The sequence below is a fragment of the Carassius auratus genome, chromosome 32 (genome assembly GCF_003368295.1).
Source record: "Carassius auratus strain Wakin chromosome 32, ASM336829v1, whole genome shotgun sequence".
Classification (NCBI taxonomy): Eukaryota; Metazoa; Chordata; class Actinopteri; order Cypriniformes; family Cyprinidae; genus Carassius; species Carassius auratus.
In genome coordinates this window covers 24,512,234-24,530,970 of record NC_039274.1, presented here as the reverse complement: position 1 = coordinate 24,530,970, position 18,737 = coordinate 24,512,234, and the positions used below count along the sequence as shown (strand labels likewise).

Genomic DNA, 18,737 nt, shown 5'->3' with positions numbered 1-18,737 from the left:
TGTGGTCGGGGTGGCGCGTGCCTCAGGAGTTCTGTTGTCTCGGGCGCTCTGTGAAAGCACCTGCGTAACAATGAAAGTCTTCAAATGTTTGTGGTGGCACAGGGCACATCATTGAGGAGAAGGCATTGTTAAAACACATCTGCTGTGCCATCTGATCTGGCTCAGTGTCGTGCCTTCAAGGCCATATTTCATTTCTCTCGTAACAATGTGGAGCCCACCAGGGGTATTTCTACCCCAGGGGGTACTTAATCAGATTCCAGTGGGGGTACTTGAAAAGATTTTTAGACTTTTTGTATACACCTGGTATTGGTTTTAACTTGTTATATATATATATATATATATATATATATATATATATATATATATATATATATATATATATATATATATATAAATAAAAAATAAATTGCTGATGTTTCCTACTTGTTGGGCTTCTGCTGTATTAAAAAAATCCATCATAGAAGGAGTGCAGCTACATTTTTTGTTACTTTTGTTAAACATCCCATCTGAATGTCATTTATGAATAAATTTGGTCTTTTTTTAAGATTAGTTGAACTGTCAAAACAAGCTCAGGAATCTTATTATTAAATGAAGATGCTGGTTTTCTTACCCCCCCCACCCCCCCACCCCCCACAGTATTTTAGTTTAAAATCAAATGGGCATCATCATGCCCACTTCAATTAATAATAATAATAGTAATAATAATAATAATAATAATAATAATAATAATAATAATAATAATAATAATAAGCAATATAATATGAGTTCAAATAAGGGCTGTTGGGATGCATGAGAGAAAAATAACAAAGTGAAGGCCTCAAAAAGAGAAATTAAACAACTCGGACTGCTTGCATATAAATAGTTTAATATTTGCTTCATAAATCAGGTGGTGAGCATTCGTTTGGTCTGAGTGAGGCCTTCAGGTTCACACTTGTCCCTGTGTAAACATGTTTTTTACTCAGTCCTCCCCAAGAGCGATTCATCCACAGAGCCGTAATCAAAAACAATAACCATCGGCAAGCGTAAACGTTTCAGAGCGTCGCTGAGAAGTATGAAATAATAATCTGTGTGTGGCCTGGGCGAATGCTGAGAATGCAAACATTTCACAATAAAGTTGTTTAAATAGAGACCTTGGCATCGATGATTAAGAGATAGGACATGCTGTGTTAATTACACCCGCTCATAAAAATAAACCACCGGTTTAAAATATGACTCTCCATACTACGGGATTTAACCTATTAAATGGCAGTGAGGTGTGTTGCTCAGATGAGAAGGAAGGGTGTATTGTTTAGAGTAAAAACACAACATGCTCAGAGAGAGAGAGAGAGAGAGAGAGAGAGAGAAAGGCGAAATAGCTGTACAATCAACAAAGGAACGGAGTGTTTACTCTGAACTTAAAGACTTTTGAAATATTCCCCACCATTGTGTGGCATTAGGACAAGAAAACAGCTCGGCTAAGTGCACGTTTATTATTTTTAAACCGTGTGAAAAGTAATATGCTTTAAGGAGTCAGCAGATGTGTTGGTAGAGCTATAGACGGCCCACACATAAAGTTTGAAGTGAGTTAAGTTTCATCAGGGGATGGCGAGGAATGGATTATTTGCCTTCAGCATGGACTTAAGTTTTAAAGTTCACTGCCGGGTGGCCCATTTCTATTATCCAAGTTAACATAAGAATGGAGTATAGGGAGGAGGCAGGGCTAGAAAGAGTGTCACAGAAAAAGAGTCAAAGAGACTGAGTTTGTGGGGGTTACTGGTTTAAATTAAGTTCTGTATAGCAGGAGCTGTTGCAATCCAAGTCCAAGATTTCAGGGAATGGTACATCAAGGATGTCAGAGCATTCTTGACACTCCTCAAGGACTGAGCCCAACCAGCTTTTGCGAGCCACACGACCAGCACACGTTCCCAGTTTAGACGCCTGGCTGGAGAACAAGGAACCCGGTCACAGAAGCGGCACACTCCTACTAATCACGTTACACTGTTTTTGCTTCACATTACACTTAGTTTACCCCTGAAACAGAGTCAAAGGAACCAAGACAACTCTTCAGTCTGAGAAGAGGCATGCCGTTATGAATAAATGTTTGTATACATTTTTGTGTGGATCTTGGAGTGTGTACATGGTGAACGGACTGCGCTTAAAGACATCTGGATGCGATGAAATCGAATTTGTTTAAACCAAATGAAGCCCCCCTCTCTCTCCACCTGGAAAGCCACCCAGAGCGCACGCTGCTCATCACATACTTGTGCAGTGATTTTAATAGGACTGTATTGACAGATATTTCACTACAGCAGTATGAAGGCTTTTGAAAAAGCATGATGACTTTCACAGCTCTCACTGAGAGAGTCAACATGAATACCGGGACTTTACACATGCCGGAATTGAGGGGAGAAATGGTGGTGCACTTATTCCACTGGGCTTTAACAAATTCAAAACAGGATATGCTGTAATTATGAATGTTATTATAATCATTTATCATAACATTATTTAATAATTAATAGTTAATAATAGTTAGTTAATACTTATCATTACTTCTACTACTAGTAATTATTATTCACAATTAAAACATATCTTGTTGTATTGTTTATGTATCTATTTACCTGAATAAGAAGAGCACATAAACTACATATTTTTATGCCTTTCCTAAAATTATGCCATAGTAATAATAATAATAATAATAATAATAATAATAATAATAATAATAATAATAATAATAATAATAATAATAATTATTATTATTATTATTGTTATTAATTACATCATATCCTGTTGAAGTGTTCAAGTATCTAAGAAGATCATATAAACTATTAATTGTTATGCTTTTCCTAAAATATTAAATACATATAGTACATATAGTACAAATGATTAATGATAATCTTCATTATTATTAATATTATTATTGAACATGAGTAAATAAGCTACATAGTTTGATGATTTCTTAAAATATTATATAAATTAATAATAATTATATTCCTCATTATTATTATTATTATTATTATTATTATTATTATTATTATTATTATTATTATTATTATTATTTCTGAAATGTAAATATTTTAAATTCTAGAGCTATTAGCATATACAAAATAATATAATATTCTCAATAAAAATCTTAAAATGGAAGTAAGAAAGAAAAGATGTGAGCTATATTTACAGCTAAAGGAACTATAATGAAGCATTTTTATTTTTACACTCAATGCTGTTTCTTTCGGCTGCCTCAGCCGGGCTCAACGTGTATGTAATAAACCATCTGAATGTAAAAAATTTGATCCACTGTATGGCACATTAATCAGCATATTTAATGAGCGACTGCTAATAAAGGGGCCTGATAAAAATAAAGTGTGTAAAAAGCTGTGCGCAAATAAGAGACACCTATGGATTGATCAGCCTCTTAATTCTATTTTAACAAATAGTCCAGGAGTCTTGGACAGCAACGCGGGAACATGACTAGGATAATAAGCATCATGAAAGCTAATCAGATTTTTAAGAGGAATTGATTTTTGGTTTTGCAGAAAGAGCAAAAGAAGGCTTGACAATAAAGTGAAATTTAAGTGTTAATTTTTATGCTAATCTTCCATCAATCTCCACGTGATGCAATTTGCTCCCCTGCTCTGCAGATATGAAATTGTCCCGCTCACAGAGAAAATGTCAGCTTGCCAGACCCTGAAAGCTTGTCATTTATTAGGTATGTTTCTATTAGTATGTGTCACACTTGTTAGCCAGCCTCTCTCTCTCTCAAACTCCTGTACTCAGACTAGCGCTTCATGTGTGTACTGCTCAGCCTGCAGAGCGTCTCAGCTCAGTGGCTGTAGCACCAGGGCATTCATGTATTATCATATATCGGGTGGTCCTTGCCCTGTGGACAAAAGGCTGTTTAATACAATTTAATGACATTCCTGAGCAGGAGGGAGAAAGGGGGGAAAGAAAGGGCAAAACCCAGATTAAATTAGCATTTGTGGTTTTTATAGTTCACCCATGCAAAACTTAGCAACAGAAGTGCTATGTCTCCACCCCTACAACTCCCCCCTCCACCCCCCCCCCCTTTTATTGTCTCTAGATAAAAAAGAGCGACAGCATAGTAAGGGAGTTAAAGTAAGAGTTAAGGAGGATAAACCGAAGACAACACAGGTGGCAGCTCATAACCTGTCAGCGACGCGCTCATGTTCCCCAAAGGCCACAGCGTGATTGATTTTCTGTGTGGCCCAGTGATGTCATCCATAAGAGACAAGAGGAGCTGACAGCCGATGCGTTTGAGCATCTCTGTGCTTGTGCCGTTTACCGACACGGGTTTCTTTGTCTTCATCTGTCTCTGCCTCCTTTTACACATCTCTATCTCTCTTCTTTCCATCACCTCTCTCTCTCTCTCTCAAGCACACACCCTCCCCTCATTTCCTCCATGTTTGTGTTGTGTAAGGAAGCCAGTGCCGGGCATCCAATGTTACACTCACTTACACTCAGAAGGTTTGGATGCAATTCACATATAGGTCAATTAAATGCGCCAACATCTGCTCTCTTCTAACCATTTGCATACAGCATTCATATGTTAATGATGTCTCTTGTTTTGTGTATGTTTGTGTGTGTGTGTGTGTGTGTGTGTGTTTCACTTCCTCCCCTCCTCCCTGTCTCTTTGTAAAAACAATAATAATAATAATAAAAAGAAAAAAATCGGACATTTTTTTAATTCAAACTGCTTCATGTGGTTTCTCCAAACCGGATAGTGCCGTCCTATTTTTATTTCCTCTCCCTCTCTCACTCTTGCTGGAAGCAGAAACTCCTTTACTGCGAGCGGTGGGCTTGTTCAGCTGCCATTGGCCCTGATTCGAACAAGAATCCTTCCACTGTAGCTGCAAAGGAAGTCCTTGCCTTTGGAAAGCAGCTTAACGCCTTATAAATCAGTGATGAGGCAGATGGACCAGCGATAATCTATTTAGAATGCCTCACAGCAAATATTGTCGTACAGATGATTAGAGATTGAGCTATTTTAACTCGGCCTTCTTCGCCCTCTCAGCAAATCTTCTGCTTCTGTGAATGATTTAAATTGGAGAGTTTCCTCTCTTCCCCTTTCCTCCCTGAATATATCTGCATTTTCGCGCTCGCACAGGGAAGTGTACGTGGTTTACGGCGCCATTTTCTTGGCAGGCTTCAATGGCGTGCCGCGGAACAAAGAGAGCAGGGAGATGGGCCCGAGCCAACAGGCTAATGACAAAACACACGCTTCTTAACCCGATATTAGTAGGGGGACGCGGAAGTATGTGAGGGCTGTGACCACCCGTTTCACTTTGGTGGTCGATAGGTCCCGATTTAGCAAGAGACCACAGAAGACGGGCTGGACGATGGATGGATAGAGCGAGAAGGAGGGAGGGTGGAGTGCGAAAATGAAGTGGAGGTTGTCAGATGTGGCAGCTGCTTGGAATCCTGATAAATATAAGTCCTTATTGATCGGCTGAAAATGAAAGATCCCCGAGTGGCGTGCAGTATTTAGCTTCTTGTCTGCCGAGCGCGTCAGCGGTGGCCTTGCCTCGCTGGGATAGATTTTCAGCGGCGCTCTGAGACACGGCTTTGATTTCATCTTTAACCTTTTTCTGGTTGCTTTTCCTTGACCTCTGTGCCACTGCTGTGATTCAGTGAATTTGTTACATTTGGCCTGACATCCTCTCTCTCTCTCTCTCTTTCTTTCTTGCTGACAGAGTAAAGGCTCATCGCTTGTTGCCGTACAGACTCAGTGGCGGGGTGAGTCACGGACTCTTCAACCTGACGGGCCCCGGACCAGTATGCAGTTAGAGTGATCAGGTAAGCAAACGTTCACCTCACCCCCCTTCTTTCGGTAGTTGTAATGTGACACCATTACTGGACCAGACACGGGACGTACATTCAGCCCGCTGATCCCAGATCTGTGTGCTTGAGCGGTCCTTAGATAAGACGTGAAGCATGCTCACTAACCCGCTGGTCTCAAATCATTAGTGTCAGGATGAGATTAACTGATCCCAGAGTCTGATCCCTAACAGACAGTCCATCTGAAGTGGCATGTTTTGTGCTGAACAGTTGTAATCTTCTCCTGCGATGTGTCTTTAAGCCGAACACATGAATGACATATAAAAGCTCAATTTAGAGCAATTGCTTCTCCAATTTGCTCTTCTATCTGGTTCAAGTCTTTTCAGTGGCATGTTTCACATGTGGCCATCATGAATTTTCAGAGAAGATCTCAATACTTGTAAAAGATATTCAAAAGGTAGAACTAGTTACTAGAAAATGTTCAGATAAAAGTCTAGCAGTGGTTTGTATCTCAGTTGTTTCATGAAATCTAAATAATTTGATTTTTTTTTATAAAAATTAGCTAAATTATAATATTACAAAATTACAGTAACTATATGACATAGGATCTACAATAATTTTCAAGTAAGGTGTTTTTATTTTTATTCATGATACATGAAATTTGATCAAAAGTGACATTGAAGACACCGTATTTCACATAAATGTGTTTGAACTCCCTGTTGATCAAAGAATCCCGAAAAAGCGTATTACAGTTTCCACGGAAATTCAGACCAGAGTCAGCTATAAAATGATAATAGATTTTAGCTGAAAGGTTTATTTGTTTTTCAGTATAAATTATACCCATATTTGTCAGGTCAGGGTAAGTTTTTATTAATGTTTTAAATGTTATAAATCTATTCTGTTTACAAATTAAAAAATGTGTTTATTTTTAATTATAATAAATCATTTTACTGTGTTTCTTTGCTTAATTAAAGGCAGATTTTATTGGGACAGCTTACCTCATATACTATGATGAAAAGCCTGGTTTTTAGGAAAAGTGAATACATAAACTGACTCTAAATAATATAACCAGCCTGAGAAATAATCACTTGGGTGAAAAGTGGGATTAAAATATTTATGCAATTTATTGCATATTGCATATTTGGGTAAAAAAAAAAAAATATATATAAAAAAATTACAAGTCTGGTCTTTAAAGTAATGATTTATATTTTAAACGTTTTTAAGGGGAAATAGCAGCCTATGAAAAAGCAGCCTATGAATAAAAAGTCTTCTCCTCCTCCTGAACAATGCTCCAGCACACTTTTAGATAGATTATAAATCCCCTATGAGAGAGCCTGCAACAGCTGTTGGCAGACATACTAGATATGAGAATAGCAGCATAGGATGAACGAGCATTAAAAATTAATATGCTATTTAGTCTAGGTGTATTTTAGGTATTTGACATTTTCGTGTCGGGGACAGACTAAATTTATTCATAGTACAAAAATTAAAAATAAATAAATAAATAAAACCAGAAAAAAAAAGATAGTGAAGGGTTGTTAGAGAGCTATAAGCGTAGGCCGTTTTTTTTTTTTTTTTTATGGTCACCCTTTCATTCTGTAATGATAGGTGTTAAGACATCGTCTATGGAGGAGACCGGAGCCCATTATGAGCATGGTAATAATTAGCACATAGCACAAAGCGAACCGTTTGCCTCTTAAGCCTCTGCTTAATGCTTTTTTGTTGTATTGTTTTGCTATTTTTATTTCTATTTATTTTGTTTTCTGGTGTTTTTTCCTGCTCTTTTGTGTTTTGTTGAATGGTTAAAGGAGTGTGTGTGTGTGTGTGTGTGTGTGTGTGTTTGTAGATGAGACCGTGAAAGTGGAAATCCCAGCTTCAGTAGTGATTAATTACTAATACTCCCTCAGAACATCTCTCTATCCCTGACTATCTAATCACACTGAAATCTAAGACATGTCCTGAGAGGAGAAGAGATGACAGGACTACATGGACCATCTTTCTCTCTTCATTGTAACTTTATCAATCTTTCAGTCTTTCTTATTTTCCCTTAAAGGAACAGTTTAACCCAAAATGAGAAATTGACTCACCCTCTTTTTTCTCTTCTTTTTAATGTATGTCTTTCTTTCTTCTGTAGAGCACAAAGAAGTTATTTATATAAGCATGTTCCATAGATTCCATACATTGACCACAGCTGACAAGCAAGATTTTCAGTAAATAGTGAATTTCAATACAATCAGTACATTTCAGTATGTTCTTCACACAAAGCTATTTTATGGAATGCAGCTTTTGGATTGTTTTTAATGATAACTTAAATGATAACCTTTGAAGACAGACCTGTTGTGAGCTAGGAGTTTGCTAATCAATTTATGGTTTTTTGGAAGACATCAACTTTATTTTAACTTATTTATTATAATTATTAGTGTAATTCTTGGTGAAAAACAACATAACCCACGATTTAGCAAAAAACAAATAAAAAATGTTTCCACCAATTACATAATTGCAACAATTTTGCCTATAGACCCGCCAACTCCCATGAAGCACTGCGAATGATGCTATAGTGATTTTTCCTATGCTGGGTATCAAATATTAAATTTGTGTGCACATATGCACATTAAAATATGCTATTGTGAGATTGATTGATTGATTGATTGATCATTCCCAAAGCTTCATGGGATTCTTTTTGTGTGATTTTCAAATCCTTTGTCAAATCCTCAAATCGAATCAAATTTCTGTGGCTCTCTACAGCTTCTACAGCTTCAGAAGCCTTGAAGTAGATCACATTAGCCATAAGGACCCATTTGTGGAGCATGAATTATACATTTTTTTTTTTTTTTTTTTTTTATTCTAGGCTGACAGTTAAGTCTGCACTTTCTACTTTCCACTTTCCAATTTAATTGTTATGCAAACAGCAGTTCAGAAATTCTGCTACATTTCCCCTTTTGCATTCCGCAGTGTGTGGTTGAGTAGAAGTTGCAGAATTGTATTTTCAGATGAACTATTATCTCTTTCTCTTCATTCTCTCCATCTTCTGTAACATTTTTCAGTTAGTCCGTATCTGTCGCGCCTGGGTTTTTGTAACACACTACACTCCTTCGTACATCTCCCTCTCTCTTTCTCTCCTTCTCTCAGGTGTTATATATATAAACACACACTTGTTACTCCCTGAGGTAATATTTAGCAATAGCATGTTTAACACCACAACCCTCCAGTCACAGATTCTCACATCATGCTTAAAAAACAGAGACGGGGTGACATGTCTCTGAATCTGCTGCTTTTCTATCTCGGAGGAAAACATGGCTTTTATTTAACAGTTATAGCTATTACAGGATCACACACACACACTCACAAAAAAAAAAAAAAAAAAAAAAAATCTGAAGGCAGGGATAATTTCCATGGATATCTCTCACTACAAAGAAAGCTGAAAATCAAAGCATTGCTGTCATTTAAAGAAAGAGAGACTTTTCAAATGACACTCTCTCTTCATTTTTATTTTAATATATATATATATATTTTTCAGCTGGTGAAGTATTTGCATTGCTGAAGTTAGCAGTCTCTCTTGACAGGCTAGGGAGAACAAACAAAACCGCTCTCTCTCTAGAGACTCTCAGCCACGTAGGGTGATGCAAGCATACATATATTAACAGCACATTGTAAGATCACTAACTCTCAGAGTGAATAGTTTATCTCAAAATCCTACATTTTGTTTATTTCTGAGCAGAGAAGTTGACAGCCTGGTGTCACTGTTGTCAGAGTTGCATGAAAGTAGCCATGTTTGATGTGCTCAAGCCACTCAGTGCACATGTGTGTGAGTCCTCGGTCCCTTCGGGTCAGGGCTTGTGCGAGTGTGTGTTTCCCCTTGTGTCAGGAGGGTTGGACTGTCAAGAGTGGATGTGCCTTTGAGGTCGTGGCACAGCAGATCAGTGTCTATTCTTATCATTGCAATCGAGTCTACGCTCCCTTTGAAAAACATATTGTACACATGCCCTCTCTCCCCCTGTTGCCCCTGACGACAATCTGAGGAGCTTCCCCGAGCTGGTGGTGGAGAGCGAGCGAGGGAGACAGGAAAAAAGAGAGAGAGAGAGAGAGAGCGAGAGAGAGAGAGAGAGAGAGATCATCAGGGGAAGGGTTGTCCGTCCCGAACCCTCTCCCACATCATCAGAGTGTGATCGCGGCTGGGTAATTGATATATGGCTGTGGCTGTCTCTTCTCCTCACCCTTGTTAAGTTCAACTTATCTACATTTCACCTCTTATTTCTCCACTCTCATTATATTTCCCCGCAGATATTGACTGACTGGTGCGGCCTGTCCTCCTGAAAATATAAATCGAGGATGTAACAAGTGAGCGCTCGTGCGCGTGACGTTGAGGAAGGGGGGCTGCCTTTATTCCGATGCCTAACCCTTGCCTGTTATCAAAGTAACTTCCAGCTTATTAGTAACAAAAGGTCTTTTTCTCCCGCTCTCACCCCCCACCCCCTTCCTCCGTTGTGCGGGCCGTTTTCGCTAGCGCTTCCTGAATTAAACTGCTGGCTTCCTGTTCTTTTATATGCATGGCCACATCTGGGGGAGCTTGCTCGCAGCCCCGCTGCTTAATAACAATCACCTTCCCTTTCAGTCGCCCCTGATTGTTTCTAATTCACTCTGACAGATAGTGGCTGACAAGCCGCCTGCGCCTCCTCCCTCCGTGACCCCGGCTCACTCACCATACTTATACCGCCTGTCATTTTTAATATTTGATTTCGCTTTTAAAGTTATGTGTTTTAGTCCAGTGATGAAATCATTGTTTAACCGAAACACAAAAATGGATCTGTCTATTCACTTTTTCTAGGCTTCTTTTTTGGCACCGGCTCGCTCTTTTCCTGCTCTTTCTTCCTTCGCTGTCTCTCTCTCTGTGGATTTTCTGTTCATTTGAGACAATGGGGTGAAGGTGGTGTAAATGCCATGTGGGGTGGCATGATGGTGCATAGTGCTATGGCATTGTGGAAATCTTTTTTTTTTTCTTTATTATTCTTTTTTTTCTGATCAGTCCATCTGGGCGTTTGGTCCGGAGGAATAATAGCTGGTGGATTGGATGGAGTCATGGCCATGCTTTCCATGTATTAATGTGAAGAGAGTGTGAAGCACAGCAAACACTTTATTCAACAATTATTCATCGGTGGCTTCAGGCTCATAGATTTGTGGTGGTTTCACTCAAGTCATTCTCAGTTGATATCCATTAAAGACATGTAGACATGCATTATTTATATTTCTTTTTGACTGCACTGGGCCACTACTAGATTGCTGAGAGAATGGATGGATGCATTGACAGCTAGATGGATTGCATTTTCTGAGAAATCCATTCAGTTATTTGATCGAAGTACAACCCAACTTTGATTGAATATAAACATTTTTTTTTAAGTCAGTTCAGTGATAATGTCTTGCATGTGCTTCCTATTGCAGTTTATATGGTCTTTAAGTGAAAAGATGGAAGTATGAAGATAAAATAAGATAATGTTTTGATTCAGTCAGAGGAACTTAAAAATAATGTTACAATACTGCTTATGTAAATTATTAGCACTAATCATCAACAGTGAATTACCATCGTCATCTTTTTATTTTTGTTATATTTTATATATTTTCCTCTGACCAAATCACAACTTACTATATTCATAATGTCATGCATCATTCAAGCATATTATGTATTTAGTGATTTTATTCATGTTAATCATATAATAATAATAATAATAATAATAATAATAATAATAATAATAATAATAATAATAATAAATAACAGGAATTTTATTACATTCTGACATTTACATAAGCAACCTACCAATTTTTTATTTATTTTTTTATTTATTTTATTTTTTTGAGTACAGTTAACGTTTATTGTTCAGTTTTTGTTCATAGGATTAAATCTCAATATGACATTCATTTATGGATATATTTCACATTAAAAAGGCCTTGAAGGTTAAAATATATAAGGCAAAAAGAAAGTGTGTAAGGAGAAGTAAAATAATCTGCTGAGAAACATCTGCCTGCGTCTTGCCATCTTTCTATCTAGCAATTTACATTAAACTATGGTACGGTAAAGTTTCAGAGCAATTTAAATCAAACACCCCCAGCCACACATGCTCACATCATTATTTTTTTTAAGAGCACCATGTATAGTTCTTTAATCAGTCAATCACTGAGTCTGAGCTATCATAATGCACCCCTCACGCTTCCTGTTGTTCAAACACTATCACAGCTGAAATCAATAGAATTGTATTTTTAACTCACTTCAATCAAAACGCCCACACTGTTTGTGTACTCTGCGCTCTCCATCAATAGTGTTCAGACCAAAAACTAAACTATTGCGTTGATGTTCAACCTAAGAACACACAGGCATCACTATAATCCGGGAAGCGACAGTGCCTTGGGCGTGCCCAAGTCCAGCTTTTTTTTTTTTTTTTTTTTTTTTGAATGACAAAAACAGAACTAATTGGAGAACCACTGCATCTTTTCACTAAAGGCACAATTTAATTACATTTGAACCGAGAATGAGTATTTTGGGAATGTGATATATTCATTCCAACAAACAGAGCGAAAGAAATGCAATATTTGTTTTGCTTTGATTAGCAGATTGGCAGGGATTTTGTTGCTGTTGTTGTTTTTCAGAAAGGAACCAAACATCTTTCTCAAATCCAAAGTTTTGGGTTCCTGTTTTACCTAAAAGTGCAAGACTTCAGGTTCAACAACTGCATCCTAAGGTGATAATATCACCATTTAGATCATAATAATCCTTATCCTGAGGGTCTGTGATTGTGGGCTATGTACATTAGCCTGCTTGTAGCCTTCTCTGTCCTGTAGTAGCACCGCTGATAAATACTTTATTAATAACTTTTTAAATAATGTGAAGTGTATTGTTGCCTCTGAGGCTGTATAAACATAAAGGAATTTATTTGTTTTTAACAAAGCATGATTAATGCATATTAGTGTGGGGATTCCTAATTCTCGCAGTCTACTCTTCCCCGCCCGATAAAAAAAAAAAAAAAAAACACCCATCAGCATTCAATATTTATGGCATAATATTAATGGTTTTGTAAAGGAAAAGTTATTAATCCTCTGATTAACAACTGATTAACCTTTTTCTTAAACACGTGATCCGTGCTTCGTGGAATCAGGATGTGTCGCTCAAGTGTGCTGCGGAATAATTATTTTTCGGTGTTTGTAATTGCAAAAATTGCATGGATGAACTGTTTTCATGGCCTTTTTTCTTTTCAAACATACACAGATAGAGACGCATACGGTGTTGCCGACACAATATTTTGTCGATGTGAAGCGACCCCAGAGCGTCCTACAAAAAAAACGTGAACTAAATATAGCAGGACATATCTGTGGACAATGAGGTTTAATTCTCACATCCGTTTATTCCTGTGTTATTGGCATGTGTGGGAAAATAGAATGCACGCACTGCAAAAGGACAAGCACCCCTGTTTCTCTCTATCTGTCTCTGCTCATCTCACTGCCATTGTGTGTGTATTTTTAGGTCTCGTCTGAGTCAGTTCAAGCACAATTATGCTTATGTTTCACACACGCCAAGTGTGACTTCATCTAACGGAGAAGGCTGCCTGGGCAGTTTTGCAAATTCAATTAAACTATATCATTTATACCATTTCACATTGTCGCGATTTCCTGCTTGCTTTTCAGCTTCCTCACACACAGACAAACAGAGAAAGTGCATGTAAAGTTATGAAGGACAGCCCGCAACACCCTCCTCAGGTGATTAATACAAACGTGGGGCCTGGGCTTTTTTACAATGTAAATGTACAAAATGTAATTCATAATGTCTTTTATACCCTGACCCCTGCCATCTATTGTATTGCTATTCTTTAGCTTGCAGAATCCATCAAAGGCCATAGTGTTGTGAAAACCGCCAACAATAGCAGTCTTTGTGTGGAGATGTGTGTGGGGATAAGGGTGTTGGGACGCTTGTTGTTTTTTATGCCTGGTCTTATGATGGATTGGTGCTTGTTTGGTAGGGTGTCTTTGTTAACTTTCTCTCACACTTTCTTTTTAATTTTTTTATTTATTATTATTATTCTTTTTTTTTTTTTTAATGGATTGATGTTACCTTCAGTGACTTTCCTTCACCTCCTAACTCAGTTTAAGTCCTTGCTTTTTCTCTTTCTGTCCTGCAGTGTTTCTTCTTTCCTCTTAACCTTTTTCTGCATAGTCCTTCATCTTTGCTTTCTTTTATCGCTCTCTCTCTCTTTCAATCTTCAAGCAAGCAAACTGGCCACCCTGGGAATCCTGGCAGTCAGTCACACGCCCCTCCAAAAACAATTATCTTTGAACTTGCTTTTAGTGCTGTTTGTCCTAATTACAGATCATTTTCCCTGTCACATTTCTACTTTTATTGCAGTTTTGCCCTGAATGTTGATCCTATTGAGGTTCAACCTTATTTTACTCTCTGGAACACCCCTAAGACCTGGATTCATCTAATATTCCCCTGTGCTCTCTCTTTTCAAATTTGATTTTCTTCCATTTCTTTCTCTTTTTTTTTATGTTTTTTTCTTTTTCTTTTTGTAACATTATCGTATTGAATTAGACTGAGATCCCAAAATACACAGTAAGGATGTATTGCCTGTTTTATTTCTGGTGTTAAGGTAGTTTGTGCTGTTTGTGTGTGTGTGTGTTCGAGGTACGAGCAGCCGTAAGGCATGCTAACTTCAGTCCCAAAGGGAAACCCTGCATGTATTTTTAGTTCTCTGCTACAGAGGTGGACTTTGTTGTAATTAAAACCAAGTAAAGGTGGTTAATTCCTTCTTGTGCCTGGCTGTTTCAAATATCAATCTACTCTGTTTTAAACGTATCAACACATATGCGCACGCACCCACACGCATGCTTAAACATAACGCTCTTAGACAGACATGCACACGAGCGCGTAAGCCTCTTACAGATCCGATTCCGCATACAGACATAACATGCGCTGGAGTTGCAAGGAGAGGTTTAGACATGGTGCAGGGCCTTTTTCAATTAGGGTGGTATCGTGCGCTGCCCGATAGGATCGTACTGTGGTGGGTTCGGGTCACTGGTATGATGTGGGATTAGAACCACGTAGTGTTACTGGCAGACCGGAATAACTGAAAGCATTACAGCAGGCAGACACATCTCCCTCCTATCTGCAAGTCACACACTAGAGAGATAATAGAGATGTCTTAGTGAGCTTTACAGAGTGCCAGCATCTCTCTCTCTCTCTCGCTCTCTCTCTCTTTGTACTGTTAGGGTCAGAGTATTGTATAAGTGTAAAGACTGAGAATTAAAGCTAATCACATACATTAATCTTAAAGGGATAAGGGATACTCAAAAATAAAGATTCTGTCATCATTTACATTCTCTCTTGTTATTCCGAACCTATTTGATTGTATTTCTTCTGTGGAATATGAAAGAAAATACGATTTATTCATTTAGTTTTTTAGTTAACAAAACTTTTACTTTAACTCTTCAAAATACCATCTTTTGTATTACATAGAGGAAAGTAAATCATCAGTGATGGGTAATAATGACATAATTATTATTTAATTTTATTTTAAGAAATAGATAATGTTATTCATGTGCGCTAAAATTAGGCTCATATAGAACATTTTAGTTTAGATTTGACTCACAGAGCTTTTTCTCTACTATTAATGTGTATGAAACAGAAAAAAAGGACCATGAATTACAAAAAACAAACAAAAACAAACTACCACCTTATTTTAAATGGGTCATATAATGTTGCTAAAAAGAACATTATTTGGTGTAATGAAATGTGTTATTTGGTTTAAGATTCAAAAAACACATTATTTTCCACATACCATATATTATTGTTGTTCCTCTTTACCTTGCATTTCTGAAATGTGTCAATTTTTAAAAACTCATAGCTGAAAAGCGAGGTGTGCTCTGATTGGCCAGCTATCCAGTGCATTGTGATTGGCCGAATACCTCATGCGTGTGACAGAAACGGTGTGCCCCTCACCATACTGTGATGCCATGTCCCAGTGTGAACGAGACAAAAGCAATAAAAGCCATTACAAACGAGGCATTTGTTACATCCTGTGGGATCATAAATACTGATTATAATGGCTTATACTGTCTTTTTGTGTGTTGTGCTGCATTGCACTGCGCCGCGTAAACATAAAACCACGTCTGCATTTGTGATCAGACAAATGATAAACAAAAGGCTCTACTCTACACTGCTCAAAACTCGTGTTTGAATAATTAGTGGCTAATTAATTAAATATGAAAACATACTTACAGGCTGCAAGTCAGAACAGCCGGCAATGTAGGCTACTTTCACAGGTTCATGAAACAGTTCTCTGTAAAATGCATTGCACATACACAAATATTTAGGTTGAACTGTTCTGGAACAGTGTTGTAAATACATCTTAAACACTGATTTCTGGTTGTATCCTCTTTTGACGGTCAAGCAAAGCAGCTTCACTTTCACAATAAAACCTAGAGTCTCCACGACATGGTGGCGAAAGCAGCAACAGTAGTACAGCGAGAATAAAAGTTACATCTTCTTTCCTTCTGTGAACATTTGGGCTGTGTTAAACAAATCTTCCCACAGTGACATAGACATGTTGAGTGAGTATTTAAGCAAGACATTTTAGGAGGGTGTGGATGAGACTTAACTTTTATAATAAAAACATCTGTTTGGGTTTGAGACTTAAGTCTTTGCAACTTTATGGATCGGATCTATTCACAAACAGCTTGTAACACTCCAAAGAGAAAGGACAACTTGAAATCGCATCATATGACCCCTTTAAGATATTATGGTATAAAAGCTGTTTATGGCAGTGGTTCTCAACTGATTTAGGACTAGATATCAGGGTGGATATCAAGTGTATATATATATGAATCGGTGATCCAACACATTACCAGAATTGTTTATCGTATATAAATTTGTTAAATTTGTTAAGGTGTACCCAGTGACCTTATGCATTTTCACTGAAATACTGTTTGATTTGATGCATGACCTTTGGCAACAATCAAAGATATGTGAACTGTGAAAGATATGTGCACTGTATTCTTTCTCATTTCTCAGTATATTATCAACTATTTCCACCCTCTTTGGTCATGACCCACCATTTGAGAAGCACTGCTGTACTCCATCTCTCCCCTGATAATCCCAAACCTGTATGTCAAATCAGCTTTGTAATTCATCCACTGAAACTCAAAAGGAAATACCTACTTTGCCAGTCTCTTATCTTCATTTACTCTTCTCCTTTTTTATGTTTGCTGTTTTTTTTTTTTTTTTTCATAGTGTATTGCTGCTTTTCAAAAGACAGAAAGCAGACAATTTGGAGAATAGAGAACGTTGATAGTGTTGTGAAGTGGGCCCTCGAGGAGGCACACACACACACACACACACACACACAGAGACACAGACACACACACACACATTGGAGAGTTGTTCATTTATTTCTTGCTCTGATGGGATCACTACTTCGTGCCTTCAGTGTTTTGTGGTACATACACACAACACTCATGCATATACACCCCCCCCCCACACACACACACATATTCTTCCAGTATTCACAGTCCTGCACATACATATGAAAGCACAATAAACATAATTGATTTACTGCTTGTTTAAAGATAGCATATTTTTTCTTAGCCCTGCAACAAAAATATATTTTAAGTCCTCTATGCTCATCTTTCCAACTTGACACAAATATAGACTGAAATACACACTGTCATAAGTGTGTGTGCCACTCTTGGTGTGCATATAGTTTTTTTTTCAAATGCTAGAATATACAGTGACAGACCTTGATAGGTGTTTTGTTGGTATATCGCTATCCTGGTTTAATGAGCTTGTTTCTATTCCGACCCAACTGTCAGTTCGCCTCTATATTTCCTCTGTCATTCTCTGCCTCTAATGCATTGACAAAGAGATTTTTTTTCCTCGTTCGAACTAACCGTTCCCTGAATCAAAGTGTGAGAACTTCAGCTGAATGCCACAGCAGCCCTCTTCTGCCCCACTTCCTCTGTCTCCCTGCCTGTAGCTTGGCGGCTTCCTCCTCAGCAGGGGGAAAGGTAAATCATGTGAGGAGAAGGATTGGGGAAGGGTAGCTGACTGTGACACGTACCTGTCAGCAGGTGCTCAAAATAATTGGTAAATGACTGTAGCAGGATGGAGAGGGCTCTCTCTTCCCATCCTTCATTTGATAAATATTTGAAGTTGCCAGGCGGACGTAGAGTGCAACGCAGAGAGTGGGAATATCGCAAACATTGGGCTCAGAAAGCAAACGTTACGGAGACGGCATATTGTGCGGGGATAGCAAGAGTGATAAACTAGTTATAGTAACACATCTCTAAAGTTAAAAGCTAATCTGCTGGGACTCAATTGTGTAACCTAGCGAAGCAGACCTGCATTTATACCTGCATTAAGTCAATTACTTAGAGTGTAGGCTTATATTAGATTGGCGATCCGCACACACTTGCACAGGCTTCAGTTGGCAGCCCTCTGCCACTCACACATTAAATGTAAAAAATGCATAATTCTTCATAATTTTGAAACAATGCCATGAAAAGTTCAGTTCGATAATTACTCGGTGGACAAATGTGCTTTAACATTGGGAAATCTTCGCTCCCTGCCAATTTTAGGAGCGCCATTGGGGTCTGTTTGTCTAATAATGAACATTATTCATTTTCATCATATTCTTTCACCCCTCCTGAACTCGTTTTACACCATAGTCATTTAAAGCCCTCAGAGATATATAACTCTTTTGACATTTGGCTGCGGACTTATTAGGCACACCTAGAGCACCTTTAGAGCGAATAGCTTTTATAGCACATTCAAAAGGCCTGTTCCAGGTACAGCCAAAGAGGGCGACTGAGGATTTACGAGGAAAGGTGCGGACGTTGCATCACCATGTCCAATTGGAGGTACACTGAAGAATAAATAGCGAATTGGATCAGGTAAATGTTTTTTTTGTATCTTCAATATTTTGGCATCTCTCTCA

At 38.0% G+C, this 18,737-nt stretch overlaps 1 protein-coding gene across 4 annotated transcripts in view; it reads left to right on the top strand.

Annotated features, from left to right (window-relative positions):
• LOC113051902 (zinc finger protein 536-like) overlaps positions 1-18,737 on the top strand; it is a 182,082-nt gene that overhangs the window by 59,353 nt on the left and 103,992 nt on the right. For all 4 annotated transcript variants that reach the window (XM_026216070.1, XM_026216071.1, XM_026216073.1 and 1 more), the window contains exon 3: positions 5,685-5,787. The gene's annotated coding sequence lies outside the window, so the exon portion shown is untranslated. The remainder of the gene's footprint in view (positions 1-5,684; positions 5,788-18,737) is intronic.